This window comes from Siphateles boraxobius, unplaced genomic scaffold, assembly GCF_051911475.1.
Source record: "Siphateles boraxobius isolate OS27281-9 unplaced genomic scaffold, OSU_SipBor_1 26, whole genome shotgun sequence".
Classification (NCBI taxonomy): domain Eukaryota; kingdom Metazoa; phylum Chordata; class Actinopteri; order Cypriniformes; family Leuciscidae; genus Siphateles; species Siphateles boraxobius.
In genome coordinates, this window is record NW_027508876.1 from 21680020 (window position 1) to 21700374 (window position 20355).

General features: G+C 38.4%; 1 long non-coding RNA gene across 2 annotated transcripts; it reads right to left on the reverse strand.

The window, feature by feature from the left end:
• Window positions 1–606: 606 nt before the first annotated feature.
• On the reverse strand, window positions 607–19068 carry LOC143751507 (uncharacterized). 2 transcript variants are annotated; one of them, XR_013207257.1, is made up of 3 exons: window positions 18810–19068; window positions 3511–3631; window positions 607–1370 (listed from the first exon to the last, which is right to left on the reverse strand). It is a non-coding gene; the product is annotated as an uncharacterized LOC143751507 (long non-coding RNA). The 2 variants fall into 2 exon arrangements; XR_013207256.1 differs by lacking the exon at window positions 18810–19068 and adding an exon at window positions 8324–8416.
• Window positions 19069–20355: the final 1287 nt, after the last annotated feature.

Here is a 20355-nt window from a genome sequence, read left to right on the forward strand (position 1 = left end):
CAAGAATTTTTGTTTTTTTGTAGATAATAATTGTGACACAGAATGTTATAATTCTGATGACATAAGCCATCATAATCATATAAGGGAAATAACTGTGACATAAACGTTATCGGTGATGTTAATTACTAAACCATCCGCCAAACCTCAGCGCTCCATGAATACCAGCGGAAATTAGCAAAATATTTAATTTTTTTCATAAGTTGAAATTATGAGATACAAAGTCATAATTGACAAAAAAAATTCATGTCTTAATTATGACTTTTTATCTCATAATTTAAACTTTTAATTTATTAACTTTTTCATAATTTTTTTTATTAATAATAATATTTTTAAGTCAAAATTATGCTTTACCAATGCATTTTTTCTTATGGGTTGGAAATGGGTATCCATAGTTTTGAGGTGAAGACAATGACAGACAGAATTCTTCAGTAATGCATGTGTATTTACCCCAGGACATTGTTGTTTGACAAATTATATAAACTAGTTACTTTTAGAAGTGTTTTAATGTATGGTCATTTCTAAAAGTCGACCGAGCCAAAAGTGCGGATAAACAAGAGTTAAAAGAAACCTTTTAATACATTTTTTATATTCAACAATGACCTTGTTTGCTATTTGTGTCCACATAAACTTAAACAAATGACAAAAAATAGCGTAGTAACACGTTAACTTTATCCTGGTATGCACTGAACTGAATTGTAAGTACATTAGCATTAGAGTCATAGCATACATTTGGGCCATGTGTCCTGAGTTGTTTTTCTAAAATTCCCTCCCGTTGATAACACAAAAACAGCCCATAAAAGCAGATTACAGGCGGCGTGTGTGTGTGTGTGTGTGTGTGTCCGTGTGAATGTGCGAAGCTCTCTCAGGAGGCCGGCCGCTTGCTTAAGGCTCACTTGCTCCAATCAATGTGGCAAGCCTGGGTTCTTAAGCCAGCTGGGAGATGTGCTTGCCTGAATCAATGAGCAAGAGCTGGCAGTCTGTTACTGACTTACTCCTATTAAAACAAAGCACAACTACACAAACTGGGGAGAGAAGTTGAGACAAAGCAAGTTTGTTGCGGGGTTAATGCCAAAGAAAATTGAAAAATGGTTGAATGATGATCCTGATAAGCCAACACCCATGCATTAGTCAATATACCAATGCAAATGCCTGACCTCATTTAGTTAGTTGAAGAACTTGGATCAGCATTATGTTTGCCCAAGGGAAGCATTAACCTTCCTGTTTTTCAGAATTATCTGAAATCTGTCCTTTAGCTATTGGTGGGGGGCCAGATGTTGATTCGGCCCCAGATGTCATTGACGTGTGTTTTCAGCAGAGGGAAGACGGAGGACATGTCCATGTCCTGTCCAATGATTTCTCTCTGAGCAGTCCTGCAGAATAGAGTGAGTGAGTACAATATCAATGTGTCCTTCACTGAGACAATAAACATCTCTGCCAATCAAACCACCTGATGAGGGAATCGAATAATCAATAATACTCTAGAGTGTTTCTGTGAGGTAATGAACCATGAAAATGTTTATTGTAAGTGACTATTACGTCAATTGTCATAATGGGGACAAGTCTTTTGTCAGCAAAGGGAATTTTACGTTCCTGGGGTTTCAATTTTTTTTCGTTTTTTTGATTCTAATGTTTAACTTTTGCCTCAGACCCAGGATTTCAATCTTAAGTTATTGAAACAGAAGTTTTCTTGCCTATTGTGACGAATATCCAAATGAAACCGCTTTTAGAACAAGAAAAAATGTCGGACAGGACTTTTGTCCATCGAAAAATTGATTGGATCATCGGGGTTTTGCTATTGCTGTGTGATCTCGTGTGAGTGATTGGGTTTCCTGCCTTGTGTCAGTAAATATGTCAACAGAGAAGAGAATAGGGAGGGAAGTTATTTTGATTAAATGGTCTAAATAACAAGTCCAATAAAATAATTATTTTAGAATTTATTGTTTTAAAATTATTTTTATGTATATATATAAAAAATTTTTTTTTACCTAATTATGACTGTACCTCAGTTGTGGCATCATTTCCACAACAACCAACAGTTTTGCCCATAATAAATGTTTTTCAATAGTATAGTGTCAAAAAGACAAGTGTCCGGAAAGAGATTGAGATGAAATGTGAAATATATGTGAAAAAAACAAGGATCAAAAAATCAAGGTAAATATCACTTGTGAACAGAATATTTGTTTTAATTCCAATGAAATTACGCAAAAAAAAAAATGAAAATATTTATTTTTGATAAATAAAATTATGAAATTAGCCTTAAAGCACCCCTTTATTTTATACATTTTTAAAAATGTAATTTCCACCAAAAAATGCTATTAAACACAATTGACCCTTCGCAAAGACCCGCCCCCCTTAGTTACTGTCGCTATGTCCGACAAGCTACGCCGCTCTCACGCACACACCATGTTCTCACGCAGTGAAAAATACATCGCGGATCATAGAGGAGACTGACAATACGCTGACAGACAGGACAGACCAGTTTACTTTTCGGTTACTTTTGATATTAGACATACTAAACAAAGTCTCACCTTTCAAATTTGGTCATTTTTAAAAAGAATTTTAAACAATAAATACCGTTTTGTGGCTCTTGAATGTGTCGTGACAGGTCGCTGTAGAGCCTCAGTTAAAGCTGCTCGTGAACCGATCATCTCTTCCTTCTAGTTCATTTATAGCATCAAATAAACATGAATGAACATAAGAAGGAATGTTGTTTTAACCGCGGAAATGCGTCAGTATATTCAGTTTTTCATGTTCAAATCCTCCCATGTTAATCTACTAACTCCCCTGACTGCTTTGTCGGACAAAATGGCGGATGGCGAAGTATGATTGGTCAGATCACCTGTCAATCAAGCTCCCTGCGAAGGGTCAATACATAGTTTGAAATGTGTTGGAAAATGTATGGCAAAAATGATAACTAATAAGTTAATAACATCCACAGGGACCCTATCCCATAAGAGCACTCTTCTTGTCGGAGACATAAACATACAGTTAAAGACTCTGAAGGACAACAGAAGTAGAACTTTCTAAGAAAGATCATTTGTTACATTTTCTTCCTCCATAACCTCAACTTCTCTGTGATCTCACTCAGTCTCTCTCTTTTCCCCTCTGGAGAAGGTGCATGTAAGAAAGCACAGTCTAATTACCAAAGTTTCTGACTGCTTACCCAACTTTTTCCCTGAGCAGAAGTTTTCACATCATCATGATGTTTCCTTTATTGTTATTATTTTACCATGATGTTTCCTTTTCAGTCAGATGCAATGAAACTCATAACATTTACTAAAATAAAATATGAGCTCAGTTAGAAACGCTACAACATAGGTGATAAAATTATTCAGGTTTTTTTTTAATTTTGCATATGCTTTCCAGATTATGTGCAATATCAGACGAGACTAACGAGACTGATACCAGACCACCATTATTCGTTGTGAGATGGCAACAGTAAGCAACCAGAATACGTGAAGAGAAACTTGGTGGGGTGAATCATCCTTATTAGCGTCGACAGTAACTTACCCCGCAGTGGTCTATAAGCTGAGGGTCAGAGATTGTCTTGGCACCTGCTGAAGTTCCTGTCTGTTTCTGTCATGCTCGTGTGACCTACATTTACATTTGCCGTGAGGCTGGATTCCCCCGTCTTCAAGAGAAAGAAAGAAGAGCTAGGTAGATTAGAGATGTGCTGCTAGGTTTACTTCACAATCTTCTCAATTTATCTAATATCTGCACATTATGCCTTGAGCAACACTTATTAAGGGAAAAATGAAATTTTTTGAAAATCACAATATCAGTCGAAATTTATGTCAGAGTAAGTTTTTACTGTTTAGAGGCAAGAGGACAGGGTTTAAACTCAAATTCAAGACTTTAAGATCTGCACAAATGAAATGATTACCATAAGCCATACAGAACAAACCTATACAATCTCAAAATAGCCTGTAGGCTAAACTCTCAGATTTTTTATTTAATTAAACGGACTGCAATACACATTCAAAGAAGGACTTAATACTGGTTATCACCAAAACAGTAACTGCAAGTTTAAAATACTTCAATGTTTTAGTCAATAATATATTGAAATTGGTTTGTGAAAACATTTGAATAAGAGGTTGACCGATATTGGATTTTTCTGATATGATGAGCTTAAAGAAAACACTAATAAAGAAAAGCAATACCCAGATTATTATTATTGTTCTAATACTTGTAAATCTACATACCGAATGTGTTAATGTTTTTAGGGTACGTTTACACAACAAAGATGTACTAAAACTGAAACGTTTTTGGTGTTTTTCGCGTACGGATGACAACATCGGAACGATCCCCGTTCACAAGGATCTGCGAAAACGTCTAAAAACACTATTTTTCTGCCAGGCCAGTAGGCGATATCACTTTTTAAAGAAACATTAAACGCTATTGACTGAACACGCAATACGCATGTTTGACGTCACAGTTTTCACAAGTTCGCGTTTTTTCGTGGATAACGGATAACGGTATTGTTTTCAAAAACATGCACTTTGAAACCGGATTTCGAAAGATTGTGTTTTCAGGCCGCCAAAACGGCATAGTTGTATAACTGGCCCCTCAGTCTTTTCTTGCTTCCTCTGACTAAAGCCCCTTTCACACAGAGATTCCGGAAAATACACGGATAAAGTGACCCGGGATTTGACCCGGGTTCGTTTGATTTTGGTTCATTCACACTGCCAGTGATTTTCCGGAATCAGAGAGTGCGTTCACACACAACCCGTAAAAATCCCGTGAAGACACGTGACATCGATGTGACATGTAATGTCTCAGCAGCGTCTATAGTTTGCTTATGAGCTGCGATTTCTCTCTGGAGAAACCACGCTTGTGCATTTTTTTCTCTGATTCGATCGTAAACTAGCGCATTACGTACCATTTCACTGCTTTCACTTCAGCGTCATCATTACGACACGGCATTGGTTACGGCTTTTGTTCACACAGCGCGCGTTCTGGGTCTGATCCCGGGCAATGTTACTAGGTCCCCAACCCGGCATCAATCCCGGGTCGTGTTTGCGTTCACATAGAAGGCGTTCTGCCAATTTCCCGGGATCAACGCGCTGTGTGAAAAGAAAAGCTAGGCATATACAACAGTTTACATTGAATTAAATTACATTTTATTGTGTACTCAGTAAACCCTACGCTCAGAATAATGAATTGGTTTGAGTAGAGCCAATCAAATTATAAAAATGAGTTCCATCAAATTATAAAAATGAGTTCCATCAAATTATAAAAATGAGTTCCATCAAATTAACTTTTATAAGTATTTAGAACTTTTTTCTTTAAAATTCACAAAATGGACACATTTTAAGTAAGTTTTATGAACTTGTTTCATTTAATTTAGGAAAATCTAAATTTAAGTGAAACTGGGCTGGGGTTTCTATTTCCCAGCATGCTTTGCCATGACAATCGAAAGGGAGAGTAGATGCTAAAATTCAGTGTTTTATGATGTTTTTTGTGCCATATTAATATTGAGTGGGTCATTTAGTAGTGTTCAATGTTTATGCTTGTTTAGAAGAGTTTCTGTTAGGTTTTTTTGTAGGGGGTTACCATCATGGTGACGATTGGAGCATAAGCTTGGTTTGAGAACAATGTATGTTAAATGTTTTATATTGCTGTACTCATTCAGCACGTGCTCTGCTATGCCAATGCAATCAAAGCATTGTGTTACCAATTAGCAAGTTAGCATTTATTGAATTAGCTAGTTAAAGCAAGTCATATTTCCACTATTTCAAATATTTAAATTGATATTACGTGATAATCTTAAATTGTGTATGAATTACTCAAATATTTCAAGTTAAGAGCAATTAAAATATGAGTATAAAATTAAAATCTGTAAGTTCTGCTTACTTAAACGTTAAATGTCTTAACTTAAAAAAAATTGATGTAACTGATTACCTCAAATTATTTGAGTTTTGACAACTTTTTCGGGTTTACAGTGTATCCAAAACCAATAATAAGAAAATAATAACCAATAATGGTGTACAGAGTACAGACCAAACGCTAAATCATTAATGTCACTTGTTTTGCGCACACTGATTGAGAGCAGATCTGAGGAAGTTAAGTTACAAAAATCGAATTATGTTATTTATGTAGGCTACCAAAATCTATGTGCTGCAACATATTAGATTTTAAACAAAAAAACGTATGCAGCTTTTGCCATAGTTAGTTAATAATGTTCAGAGTCTGTCAAGCATTAAAAACATGGACACCAAATTACCTCCTCTCCCATACTAAACTTACTTAAATATAAGCAAAAGTGAGAATAAAATCAAGAGTACTGAAAATAAAAGCATTCCTTGGGTGAGATCAGGAGCACACAGAAAGGTTTGGATGACTGACCCAATTAAAATTCACTGCTGTTGACAGCGGTGAAAGTCACTTATGCATGAGAGAATCCCAGTGCTCATTAACAGTATTGTGTGCAAGTGTTTGTGTGTGTGTGTGTGTACAGTACTGTAGGTGTGTGTGCATGTGAAACGAGCAGCACGTGCGGTGGATTCACATGGTGAGTCTGCACTCACTCACTCCACAGTTGCCTGGTTACCAGATTAAACCCTGAGCCTCCTAAACAGGATCTTTTCAAATTGTTTTGTTTCCTTTTTCATCCCTGCAACAAGAATAAAATGTCACAAGTTAAAGAAACACGTACAGTGTTTCCTTTTTCATCCCTGTAACGAGAATAAAATACCACAAATTAAAGAAACGCGAACAGCGCTCATATCAAGCGCAGTATATGAAATGTAATTTAGAGAGGCAGGTAGTAGATTTCTTTGGCTTGACCTAGAAATATGGAGAATTATCAGATAAAACTGGAGAGATCAGGATTAAGAGTACAGAGAGTGAAAATGGCTGATATTACGATGGTGAAAATGGCTGATATTACGAGGATCAGTTATGAACAGAAGTGACATTTGCAATCATTGATTTTAGGTTACTGCTAGGTTAGAATATGTCAATGTCATTGTTTTGTCTCTAGATGCAGACCAGTAATTATTTTTGTTTTTTGTTTAAGGCACATTTATAAAGGCTGCATGTCCTAATTGGGCCTGAGGAAAGTGTCATAGAAAGTATGACAGAAATTGCCTGAAAAAAATCCATGTATTGTTAACCTAAAACTGAATTTAATATTGATAACTAAATGATTAAAGACTGAATGATTGAATATGATTTTTCATTTAAGACTTTAATTTTCTTAAACAGGCCACAAAGAAAAAAGTCTATAGATCACAGTCTATTTTTATACCCCTAAAAGGGAAATGTAACCCCTGAGATACAAACATTTCAGACAGATTATTAAAATTTCAACAAACACAATAAGCTGACGCTTAAAACGACAACTTTTTAAACATGTAAGTCCCCTCTAAATATTGTAAATATGTGAAATATATCAACTTATATGTGAAGGTGACTAGATTTCCAATTACAGATGGTCATGTTGTTTTTAAATGGTGCCAATGAGCTAAACAAATAATGTATGAACGAAGTCGCCAGATCTAAATATTCGAAACAAACACCCTTTTAACATGAAACGTTAACCTGTAAAAATATTCATTTGTATGTGTGTATATATATATATATATATATATATATATATATATATAAATATAAATAATACACACACACACACACACAAACAGATATATATTTACAAACTTTTAGATGTGATTAATAGTGATTAATCGATTTGACAGCACAACTAAATATACATTTTACAGGTAGCAGACACAAAGCTGTATCATTTCTGGAAAAATATTTAGGCTAATTTAGGCTAATTAAAATAAATTTACTTGAAGCAAAATTGTGAAAGATATACATTTTTAAGGAATATAATATTTAAGAATGACTAAATATCCTAATATTTATGAATTAAATTATATCTTAATAGTTTAAGAAGTTTTATACATATCACAAGTGTATATCACATGTGGCATGACATAAAAAAACAAACAAAGTTTATAGCACAAAAACATCAAAAGTTCTCAATAAACTATTCGATTAGTGTCTTTTACTTGATCTGAATATGTCTGAAATGTTCAAGTCTAAAGCTGGCTGACACAGTTTGGGCTGAGCCAAAACACACATCTACCTCCTCTCCAGCCTCTTTTCTTCTCTTCCTCCCTCTCTCCGACCCTTCCACACCCACATGCACATCCATCATGAGCTGTGAGTTACCCATGTGGAAAAAAGCTCTCAGCTCCAGAGATTAACCAAAAAAAGAAAGAAAAGGAAACAAACAAAAAAAGCTGTTTTCCCAGCCATCAAGAGATTCTCTGCACAACAGAAGAAAGTGGCTGCCACTATCATTCCTGTCAATTACCTCCGGCCCCCTCAGGCATCTCCAGTTTCCACGGTAACTCATGGCACCCACTCTAGCTGGGATGCGCATCACCATGGCAACCTGAATCGAAGCCCGGTACCCCAGTGTCCGTTGCTTGTCTTCGCAGTGACAGTGCTGACTACCCTCATTACTGAAGGCTCATGCTGAGGCTATGAGAACCCTTTGATCACATGACCCAATTATGGCAAATATCCAGTATGTGTGACAACACCAGAAAGGCTAGTTTCAGCTAGCTTAATATTCCTGCTGTGCACAGATCACTTTTAACTTCCCTGAATGACAACTAGCCCTAGTCTTCTCAGTAATTCGTTTAAAATATAAGCAAACAAATAAAGTCTAATAACTTTATTAAACTCACAGCGTACAGTACACTTTCAAAAAGTAACCTCCGCACCTAAATGTTAGCTTATCTTGCATCTTACACTAAAAAAAGACACATAAGAGTCGAGTATACAAGATAATATGCAAAAGAAGCTACAGCCAGTTATGAGTTATTGATCGGCTTAGATTTGGGCCAGTTGTGGCTCTTGTCTTTAATCCAGATCTGGGCTGTCATTCTGTGGGCCACGGGATAAGTGGTTGTGTATTGGAACTGGGCCAGAAAAAAATTGCTATGAGGGTATATGTGTAACTTAATGTCAGTTGTGTTAGGGATATGAAACACTGCACTAAAACAAAGCTTCAGCATCAGTTCACTGGCAGGATACTATCAAACAATCTAACAATAGCAACCTGCAAGGCTCTGCCTCAGGCTCCATGAACAGTCTCTCTCACCCGATAATAGTTTATTGCAATAGTGCATATAATATAATTAAATGCAAGTGGATACTGAGGGCAGGGAGACAGACCTTTCCTGAGAGATTGCATAACTCCTCCAAATCACAGGCAACCATTAGAGATGACAGATGTTTGTTTTTATTTCACTCTGTAGTTTAGTCATGATACATCCACTCACAATGGCCTCTCAATGTAAAAATATTATATTTTAAGAATGCTTTGTCCTTCACACACAGTTGTTGATATCGATACGGAATTGTTAAAATAAAGAATAAGCAGTTACTTCAGTCAAGTGGATGTTGAGTCATGGGATCTGGCACACAAAAAGTGTTGGGTTTTCAAGTTTTAAGGGGGACTTTAGACATAATGACTTTTTGACTTTACAAGATATTCTATCCCTTTAACCTAAGCCTCACAGAAAACTTTCTGCTTTTTTAGATTTTCAAACACACACACACACACACACACACACACACACACACACACACACACACACACACACACACACACACACACACACACACACACACACACACACACACACACACACACACACACACACACACACACACACACACAAAATAGGGACAATGCATAGACTTTCTTTTTTAGTTCTAATCTAACCTGCACCCTAACAGAAAATTTTCTGCATTTTTGCAATTAAGAAAAACACAGACACACACACACACGCTGCCCTACAATATACAAAAAAATGTCTGCTTGCTTGATATAAAAATGTTAAGGTGGGAGTTCACATATAAACAACAGCCAAATTCATGTTAGGACACATCTGATGGTAGTTCGCTGCTGTATGAAGAACCACAGAGACAAGCGAAACAGTAGAGTGTATAGCTATTTTTGATCACATGATGAAATATTCACTGAGTTCCACATGATGAAATAGCTTTCATATTTTCTCTCTTCTTCTCTCCCACATACTCCATCTCTCAGCAGCTTCTCTTTTGCCATTGAAAAATGAGCTTCTGTCTCAAGGTTTCAAGCTTGTCACTCAGGTCCCCCTAAAAAACGTATTTACCGGTACAAATGGTTTGGGGCAAATGCCATTATTACCACACAAACAAAAGTACACACACAAACACATACACAAACTTTAAGAAACATCTGGTGGAAGCCACTGTAAATTACTGTGATTGTGAGCAGATTGCTCTATTCTGTGTTTGTGTGACTGTTGATGCCTCGTGTGTGTGTGTGTTTGGAGGGTCAGCGCTGATTCGATTGGCCGCAAAGACAGAGCAATTCATCACTCGCTGACCTCTTCTGTCACACAGGCCAATATCATTTGTCGTGTAAGTGGGCGGATGAAAGGGTCACTGTCCAGAGAACCTAACGGATGAATCATCTTCAAAAAATGTCCTATAGATTTCACAGGCACACTCCATGCATTACACTCAATTATGTGTGTACATACTGTAATGACAACAATTTAAAGGGACTATTTTTTTTTTTTTTTTTTGTGCTTCAACGCTAACTTGTTAACGTATGCGATTAATTTTTTTTCAGTTTAACTCGTTAAAAATATTTCTGTCAGGACCACTATCATCAAATACGATTGACAATTAGCACAGTTTGGATTGCCGGTACGGTTCTGTTCTGAGTGAGAACTCCCTGCGCATCCATGCAGTCTAGCATGAATAAGAGCAGGGAGAGCAGCAATTACCCCCCTTAGGGTAAACAGAACAGAACCAAAACGAATGTATTGCAGATATCATTAATTAATTTTTATATACAACATAATTAAAGAATTTTAGTCTGATTCAGGGGGAATCAGAATGGCAAATCCTGACTGACGAGAGGAGGAGCTGGGGAGGGAGGAGGGTAATTAGCTCCTGAGAAACGTGATCGCTGCTGCTGATACTGAAGGAGCTTATATGTATACTGTGATAGGCGTCGTATTCCTATAGGTAGAAATGGATCAGCCGAGAGTCAGCTGATGAGAGCTTGATATCGTGACCTGCCAGAACTGACGCTACGCTTGATTTAACGCAGCATCCGTTTTTTTCTGTCATCCTTTAGCTAGCATTACAATATACGATCACGCTCTTTTTCATGCATGCTTTTAAACCATTCAAGATAAAAGAATGTCTGTGAATGTCCTGTCTATGTGACAGCAAGACGCACGCCAGAAAGACGCACGCCAGAATCGAGTTTTTTCATAGCATACACATTAATGCCAAACTGTCCGTTTTGTTGAGTATCCTCATAAAAGCAGTCTTAAATGAGTTAAAGTCTTAAATGAACATAAAGAGTTGGGAAAATGGGACGTGTGTGAGACGTGTAGCGGCGTCAAATCTTAAATTGAAAGCAGTTCAAGTGTACTGACTTCAGTTCAGTCGGAGGCAGGTGTTCGTGAAGAGTGCGGGAGGCTTTTGTGTCAAACTAAAGGATGAGGGGTGGAAGAGAACATAAGGATGAATTGAGATGAAGGAGGTGTGAAGATTCGGGGGGATTTTTATTGTTTCTGGGCGTTGTAGGCATCGAAAAGACCCTGACTGTCGTTGTAAAAGCATGTGACGGCATGCATGTGGGTTTATTTGTGTTTGTGAGTGACAGCAGTGGGGTGGAAGAATCGCAGACTTGCGTAACTTTGTTAGCGTGCAAATGACTTGGCAATACGCCTCAGACAAAAATGTCATCTTAGGGATGAGAGATTTTATTCCAGGGAACCAACAGACAATTATCACTCAAACAGCAGTCAAAATACTCAAGCAATCCAGAGCCGAACAGAGATACCGTTACGTGATTCTCCCCAGCCATATGTGTTCTTAGAAACAGCTTGCGGCTTCCACTTACCAGACTTAAAGTTTATCATGTTAGCCAAAATTTGTTATGGCCGTAAGAAGATACACTGCAACAAAAAAAAAATCTTGTTTTTAATCATTTTTTTAGCCCTAAATTCTAAAAACTGCTGCAGATTTTTTTGTTATTTCCCACAAAACAAGACAAATTTAATGCATCTTAATCTTCTACTGAGATGCATGTTTTTCTGGCCTACAGTGTGTTCTGGGAAATTTAGGCCAGTATTTCTGTTGAAGACGGTGTATATGAATTATTTTTATGATGTCATCCAGTGCTGATGAAATGCCCTGTTGTTTTGGTGTAAACATAATTGTAAATCTTGCATGCACATCTGTCTCTGTCTCATGCACACACATACGCTTTATCTTGCACACATTCACATACCCGCACACACACACACACACACACACACACACACACACACACACACACACACACACACACACACACACACACACACACACACACACACAAAGGTCCAAATCTGCTATCAATGTTTGGAGAGGGTGAGCCTCACGAAACGGTTCCCATAGCAACAGTCTCTCCGTGCAACTCTTTGAATGGAGTATTTTAGATTTGCAAATGTATACCTAATGATACAAATTACTGGCACAGCCATCCTTCTTTCCTGACTGGTAAAAGATAAAGAGAAGAGATAGAGAGGAGGGAAATGATGCACTACTCGAGATTTCATTCTTTAAAGCTTGATATCGCACCCTTTCGGAAGTACTATCCTGGAAACACACACAGACAGAGGCATAAACGGGTCTGTGTTTGAAACTGTGATGCAGAGAGCAGCCTAACAGCCACCAATTACATTCTCCCTAAGGGGCTCAACTAATCAGTGATGATGAGGCTTCCAAATTGATCTGTCACAAGCAAATGCATCCATTATTTAAGCATGGCAGCACTCACTTAGCACACATGGGCAAACTTTAATTGAGTGAGTGTGTTTAGGTGTATGTGGGGCTGGTGTGAGACTGCGTGTGTATGCATGCTATGTGTGTTTAGGTACAGTAGACTGCATGTTGTCACGCTTAATCTAAGAGAAGACGGAGGTAATTCTAATATAAACATATAAGAGCTTAAACACGAACGAAACGGTGTGCATAGCACAAAGAATACCAGACAAAGAGGTAACCAACTGATGAACTTAAATACATAGGATAATAAAGAACGGAAAACAAACAGGTTTGTTTGTTAATGAACGTCCATGGTAACAGATTAGGGGCGGGACATAAAAGGAAACATAGGAAACAGGTAACAGACGAATACAAACTTAAAGTCCATGAAAACTAAACTAAACACACAGATCGTGACACATGTACTGTATGTACATGTTATATCCGGTTCTGCATGCACTCCTTTTAATCATATGTGATATTGAGCACTTCTAAACCTCGAGAAAAACGAGAGAAAGAAGTTTACTTCAGACGCTCTGATTTATCACATCCCTTCGATTTATACTGTATATCAAAATATCTGGCAAGAGACATATTTAATGTTTACATCACATTTGCTTAATTCATAGGCCAAATATTCGTTTCTGCATACTTTATAATGTACACTAATACAATGAAGGAAAGAGACTTGCACAATTTTCTATGGCATATTTTTTTTACAAGAAAAAAAGCTGGACTGCGGTCTTGCTCGTAAAAAAACTTTATCTTTATTTTTCTTCTCATTTTTTTGGTCTTGTTTTAAATATGAACCTCACCAGTTCTGTTGCTCTTATGCTTAAAAAAAAGCAAAAAACAAACAAAAAAACTAAACACTTCTAATTTCTTTAAAAAGCCTATATATTGTTTCTTTTTCTATTTTATTATTCTACATCTTAAAAAATGTCAATATTATTGTGCATATTTCATCAGTGCACATTATTCTAAATCCCCCCCCCCCCCCCATTTTAATTAATTAAATGTAGTGTATATTTGTGTGTATGTTTTTGTCTGCATATGTTTGTGTGTGTATGTCCATTCACTGAGATTTCAGGAAAGGAAAATGAGATTAAAGGGTTTACTGAGAACAGTCTGTCTCTTCCTGACCATTCATTTCCATTGAGGGAGTCTCAGGGTCCTTATACCAACACTCATACATATAGGTCTGTATTTACAACAAGAGCACCGATGCACACATACTGTATGTCCTCCTCTACAGGGCCTCACTACTGTATCTGACCCCTTTGCAGCATGTACCGCCATTATATTTAATGTTATATCTTCTCTAGAATAAGTTTAAATACCTCTCAAACTCCTCAGAGGACAAAGTAAAGCCAAACTTACAGCAGAACTCCTTGTTCTAGCCTGCAGTGATGCCAACAGTACAAATCTGTCCGGTCTGGCCTGTCCAGAAAGACAGCATTACAGAGCAGATTAAGACCTTCAATTTTCGGAGGAATGCTTTTGGGAACAGCAGCCAGAGGTCTATTACAGTAAGAGGAGGAAAGAGTCCAGCCTGTGGCGTTACATAACCGGTCCTTGGGGATATTTTAATCAGCGTGGACATGAGGCGGACCGGGGACTGGTTTCAGACCCACCGCCTGTCATTCGGCCTGCCCGATGCCCCACAGTCCTGGGGAAGTGCAGCAGATTATAGTCAAGGTCGGGATGTACCAAACATATGTCCAGAGTAACCCATGGGAGGAAAGGAGGTCAGAGAAATGATTGCATGCTGACATTGTCTTTCAGACTGTATGTGTCCATGTGCGGTCATGTTTGCTTGCTCAGATTTATCTCTTGCAAGTGGCATTGAGCGTCTTAGGTCGCACCGTAGTCCTATCAGAAAGACTCAAATACCCCTTTATCAACAGCGAACCTGCTGCATTATAATTAATATTACTAAAAAGGCCTGCTAAAATATTAGGGGGAAGAAATTGTCTCACCAATCACCAAAAAATGAGACAACTACTGAGCTAAAATTCACCTCTATCTGATGTCTTACTTTACAGTATATGCACATACACTATATTCTATTGTTATCCCCAAAAATTATAATATTAATAATTTCTTTCCACAAATAGGGTGAGGAATGTGTAAAGGCTTTACCTAAAATGAACTGCTATTTTAATAACATTATTTTGGTGTATTATATAAATAATATAATATAATACAAATATTAACAAATATAATATTAATATATATATTTTTTTAATTATTCATAATCTCTGTTCTTTATATGTTTCAACATTGATAGTAAAAAGACGTTTCATTAGCACCAAATCCGCATGTTTTCTGGCAAAGGATCATGTGACTGAAGACTGGAGTAATGATGCTGAAAATTCAAGCGTTAACATCACATAAATAAATTAGGTAGATGTATTTAAAAATATTAAAACAGAAAAAATATTTTTAACTGTATTAATATTTCACAATAGTTTTGTTTTTACTGTAATTTGGATAAATGCAGCCTTGGTGAACAGTGTCTGCAGAAAAAACAGGTCAGTGTTTAATAAAGACTATATATTGTTTGTATGTACATATGGCCATACAGCACAGAGCACTTTTACAGAGATGCAATCCAGGATAAAAAATCTGTAGTCATGCAACATTTACTGAACCCAAGGTCTTGTGTGTGTGTGTGTTTGAACCCTGATTGGGTTTTAAAGGCTTTTATTCTCTTGTCTGTTGCAAGCAGATTTTAATCACAGACTGAAGAGGAGAGAAAACACGAGAAACGGCGCGGGAGGGAAGAATCAGGAGTGCTGCAACATCAGATAATCTCCTGCTCTCACACAACCTGACGGACCATAACCTCTTCTCAACTAAGATCATACACTGTGGTCTCATCTGCACTTGGTGTCTGTGATCGCTGAATTTTAACGTGTTACAGAGGAAGTTACTTCTAACCTTTTTAGAATCCCAGAAACAGCCATATGTACCAGCTGAGCACACAATACATACAATCAATATTAACAGGATTATGTGATGGATAATACGTGTTAAGCTGCATTTTCCAAGAAGTAATTAATTAAATTGTTATTTCAAGGTGACCTTGGTGATTTGGCAATCAACTGGCTGGTGAGATTTCTGGCCAGGTTAACCATCGGTTTAGGTGACCTTGTGTACAGCATGGGACATCAAGTGATTCAATCAATTTGCAGTAATTCTACGAGCTAAATTCTGATTGGCTTGTTAATCTTAAAAAAAAAATGTCAGTCTATATCATCTGACTGTCTTCCGGTAAGAAAGTGTGTGAGTGTGATTTTGAAGGTGTGTGCATATTTCTGGGTGGGCTCTTCTGTTTTTAATTTAGTAGATCTTTGATTTTGATGTACAAGTAACACCTGCAGATTAACAGATAAATAGTTTATAGAATGCAACAGAAAATGATATAAAGCTTATAATGCAATCTATACTAAATTAACTAATTTCTACCCGCCCATCCATCTATCCATCCACTGAAAGTTCAGAACAGACAGACTGTGGTCATTTATTTTGGGTCTAAGAATAAGCTCATGCATGCCTCGATGACATCATCATGTCTTCTCAGTTCCACAGACCTCTGTCCCACTGACCTGTGCTTCTCAGTTGACAGTGACAGGACAGCATAAAGGCCTTCAGGGGCATTCTTTCACATAAGCATGAGATCTAACCCTCCTATCAGAGCGTCTCCAAAGCCACACCTCCTTCAAAACACATGAACGCACACAGCAGAGTTTGCAAAGCGTCACAAGACGAGAGATGTCTCAAAGCACATAGCATTACAATAATAATGAACATGAAGAACTTAAAGAGCACTGACCTGTACCACCTGACTGCTGCAGTTTCATTTCGTGTTGCCATTGAAACACGTGAATTCGAGTCATGAACTGCTCAGGGTAAAACGTCACAGTTTTGCATCTCTTCCAAATTACAGTAGTTTTGGCGTGAATGCAGCATCGTTGTTTTGGTTCAGGAGGAACTGTAAAAGGTAAAAGGTGGCTGCTGTTTCGGTTGCGGTGCTCGGTGACTGACGTCTGTTTAACTCTGCGTAGCATGAAACGCACTGATGACGTGTGATGGGTGCGTGGAGGTATGAATACACGTTGATAGGCAGGGTAGGACATTGTACCATTGCAATCGGACCAATTTATGGTCCTACGCCTTCCACAGACGATATGCATTTAAATACCTTTAGACCACTTAATTAGTGATTGCTATCAAGATGTTAAAGGTACAGTTCACCCAAAAATGTAAATTCTGTCAGTATTTACTCACCCTCATGTTTTTCCAACCCCGTACGACCTTCGTTCATCTTCGGAACACGATTCGGTACAAAAAGTATTCTCGTCGTTTGATAAACTTAAGATTTACCCACTGTAGTCACTTGGACTATTTTAACGATGTCTTTAATAACTTTTCGGGGCTGGCAAGTTTCAATCCCTTAAGAAGCCTATAGGAGTGATCCGGCTCTCAGATTTAATCAAAAATATCTTAATTTGTGTTCCGAAGATGAACAAAAGTCTTACTGGGTTGGAACAACATGAGGGAGAGTAATTACTAACCGAATTTTCATTTTTGGGTGAACTAACCCTTTAAGAGACTTTCAACTTGCATAGCAAAAATAATTGTGGAACGAATCGCCTACCCTGGCTTTAAGGGATAAATGTTAAAATGCTATTGACACTTCTCACTTTCTCTCTCAGCACAACCCTCCCCTGGGCTTTGCTGCCCAGGAATCAAGGAATTAGATGCATCTCACGAACTCACTGCATCCTCCCTGCAGACAGAAGCCTCCCATTGTCTGTGCTGCCGTGCGCATGCAAGCTGAGGCTTCCTTCTCTTTCTTGAGTCGTCTGTGATCTGAATGCAATTGGATTCTTTAGGGGGAGACAGTGGAGACCCTTTGCCTTCCATTCAACTCTGAATCTCATTCATAAGAAGCAACAACACTGACAGAAGCAGAACTACACAGGGGAGGGAGGAATCACCACAGCTCTCTGCTGCAAAACATCAATGAGAGCACAGAGAGCACCGAACCCAAGCGTGTACCTGCATACTAAGTAGGGGATGAAAGCGAAAGCACATAATGTAGTCTCTCTCATCATACAGATAAGTGAGGAAGCATTTGGATATTTTGAGCATATTGAGGGGTGCTCAACACACTGACATACACACACACACACACACACACACACACACACACACACACACACACACACACACACACACACACACACACACAAGAGAGTGCAGTGAATAACAGCTCTTGAGTGTAATTCATGCTTTAGCATGCTCATGGATATTTCAGCAGGGTGAAGCTTCTCCGGTTTCTTTCTCACTCCCAGCTGCAGGAAGTATATGAATGTTGGGAGCCTTGCTGGACACAAGCTAAAGCGGTCTGGCTTGCTGTGATACATAACATTGCAGCAGGGCATGATTGACAACACTTTTCCTGGCAAGTACAATCAACTAATCACCCCAAAACATTTGGATATACTGTATCACAATTGTTACACCATACTTCTTTGTCTCACCAAAAGAAATAAAGAAATGTGAAGATATTCATAAAGAAAATGTGATGTATATTAGTCAGTCATACATATATGAAACATGTAATATCTGCATTAAAAAAGCATGGTATAGCTTATTAACTATTTGCATCTGTTTGATTTTATGTTCAAACAGCATTTAATTAGTTAGAATCAGCATAAATCTAGCCAACTCATTGACAATTAATTAAATTAAAAAGTTTGAAGGAGGGTTGGGGTTAGCGGCAATCAGCTGGTAGCCAAGCATATAAATCATGTAGCAAATATAAATGTATTTATGAGTCCATGTAATGTGGCTAAATGTTAAATGTGCGCGAGCCTGTGTATGTATGGCAAAACATTAAACACGCATGTGTGGAGAAATATAAAGACACATGTTTCTATGAGCGCATGTATATCTACCTCCTCTTCCACCCTCCACCTTCATGGACTTCAGACCACATTACATGCATGTCAGTGCAGATTGAAGGGTGAAAAAATGACAAGCTTTGAGGGTGGCTGGCCTGGGCTGCCAAACTAAACACGCACAGGACAGAAACTCTATTCAATTAAGAGCAGAGAGGCGGTTGCAGTGACTGTCAGTGATTCTGCTCCGGTCCATTAAAGCGGAGAGAGTTCCTGTCATTCCCTAACACAGATTTTCAAGCCCCACAGGTGATGCTGTAGCCTACACATACATAAACTACTGCACAGTTTATCAGCGTGCTGCAACTCAACACTGGCCCCTATGGGCTGATGAGGATATTCACCATAAACAAAGCTGTCTGCACACGCAAGCTCTCTTGCTCGCGTACAGCCTTGGTTATACTCGACGCCACCGCACGAGCGCGAGTCTACGCTGACTGCGCGCGCACCTCTCCAAACGGACGAGGCGTTTGTACTTGACGCGCTCGCCGTTCTGCTTTTCTGTGAAACGACAGGGGGCGACTCGGAGTAATTCTCCTCTAAACCACCAGGAATCAGCAGTGAAGAAGTAGTTTGCCGTTTAGTTTATTAATTTCTTATTCATATAAAAAGAGTAATAAATGCAGTAGGTTTATTGTACTTTCATTTCATGTAAACTAGTTAAACAACTGAAGGCTTATTTAAGAGTGTTTAAACCTTAATTTCATCAGCAGGGCTTACTTCTGATATTGTAGGCTTATTTTGTAAATGTAAGCAGTTACTTTGGACAAGTGCAAACTGGGTGCTTAATGCAAATGTGTTCCTATTCACAAAATGAGAGGCTTTTATGGTCGCCCATCAATGCAAATGTCTCTGTGTATAGAAGGATCATAAATATGCTGGTACAGACGTACCAGTTCGGACAGATTCGGCTGGAAGTCGTTCATCTTCGGATGCGGCGCCGCGCGCGATGTTACAAAAAGTGCCGTGGCGTGCACACCGCCAGGCGAAATGGGGTCTTGCGCACACAACGCGCACGACCGCCCACACCGCAATGACGTCATTTTTGCCGCGCGCACCTTCGCGCTCTTGCGGACGCGTCGAGTATAAAGGTCTCTGCCGTGCGCGCGTGCGGTTTGAAGCACAATATCTGTCTCGCATGCACGCTCGCTTTCAGTGGCGGTTCTAGAGGGGGGGCCAGGGGGGCCCGTGCCCCTGTGACAACAAGCTTGGCCCCCCTAAATGTGGAGTGTGAAATAATTTTTACAAAACTGTTTTTTTTTGCTATCGTTGTTTTCGTTGTATGCATATTATTTTTTTATTATTCTATCTTTGTTGATTTGCTTGTTCACGTGACAATTCGCATCACATTCGCGGGAATCGCGGCAGAATAACGTCTGTCTCCTGCACGTGAGAGAGGAGAGAAGGAGAAAGCTGGTAAATGTCAGTTCAGTTGCAAGTTCATTCTTTATGTGCGTATCGGGTGTGCGATGTGTATTGTCTATTATGAAATTGTAATTAATGTTTTAACTGTATACGAGGCACTGTGAGCTGACATCGCATT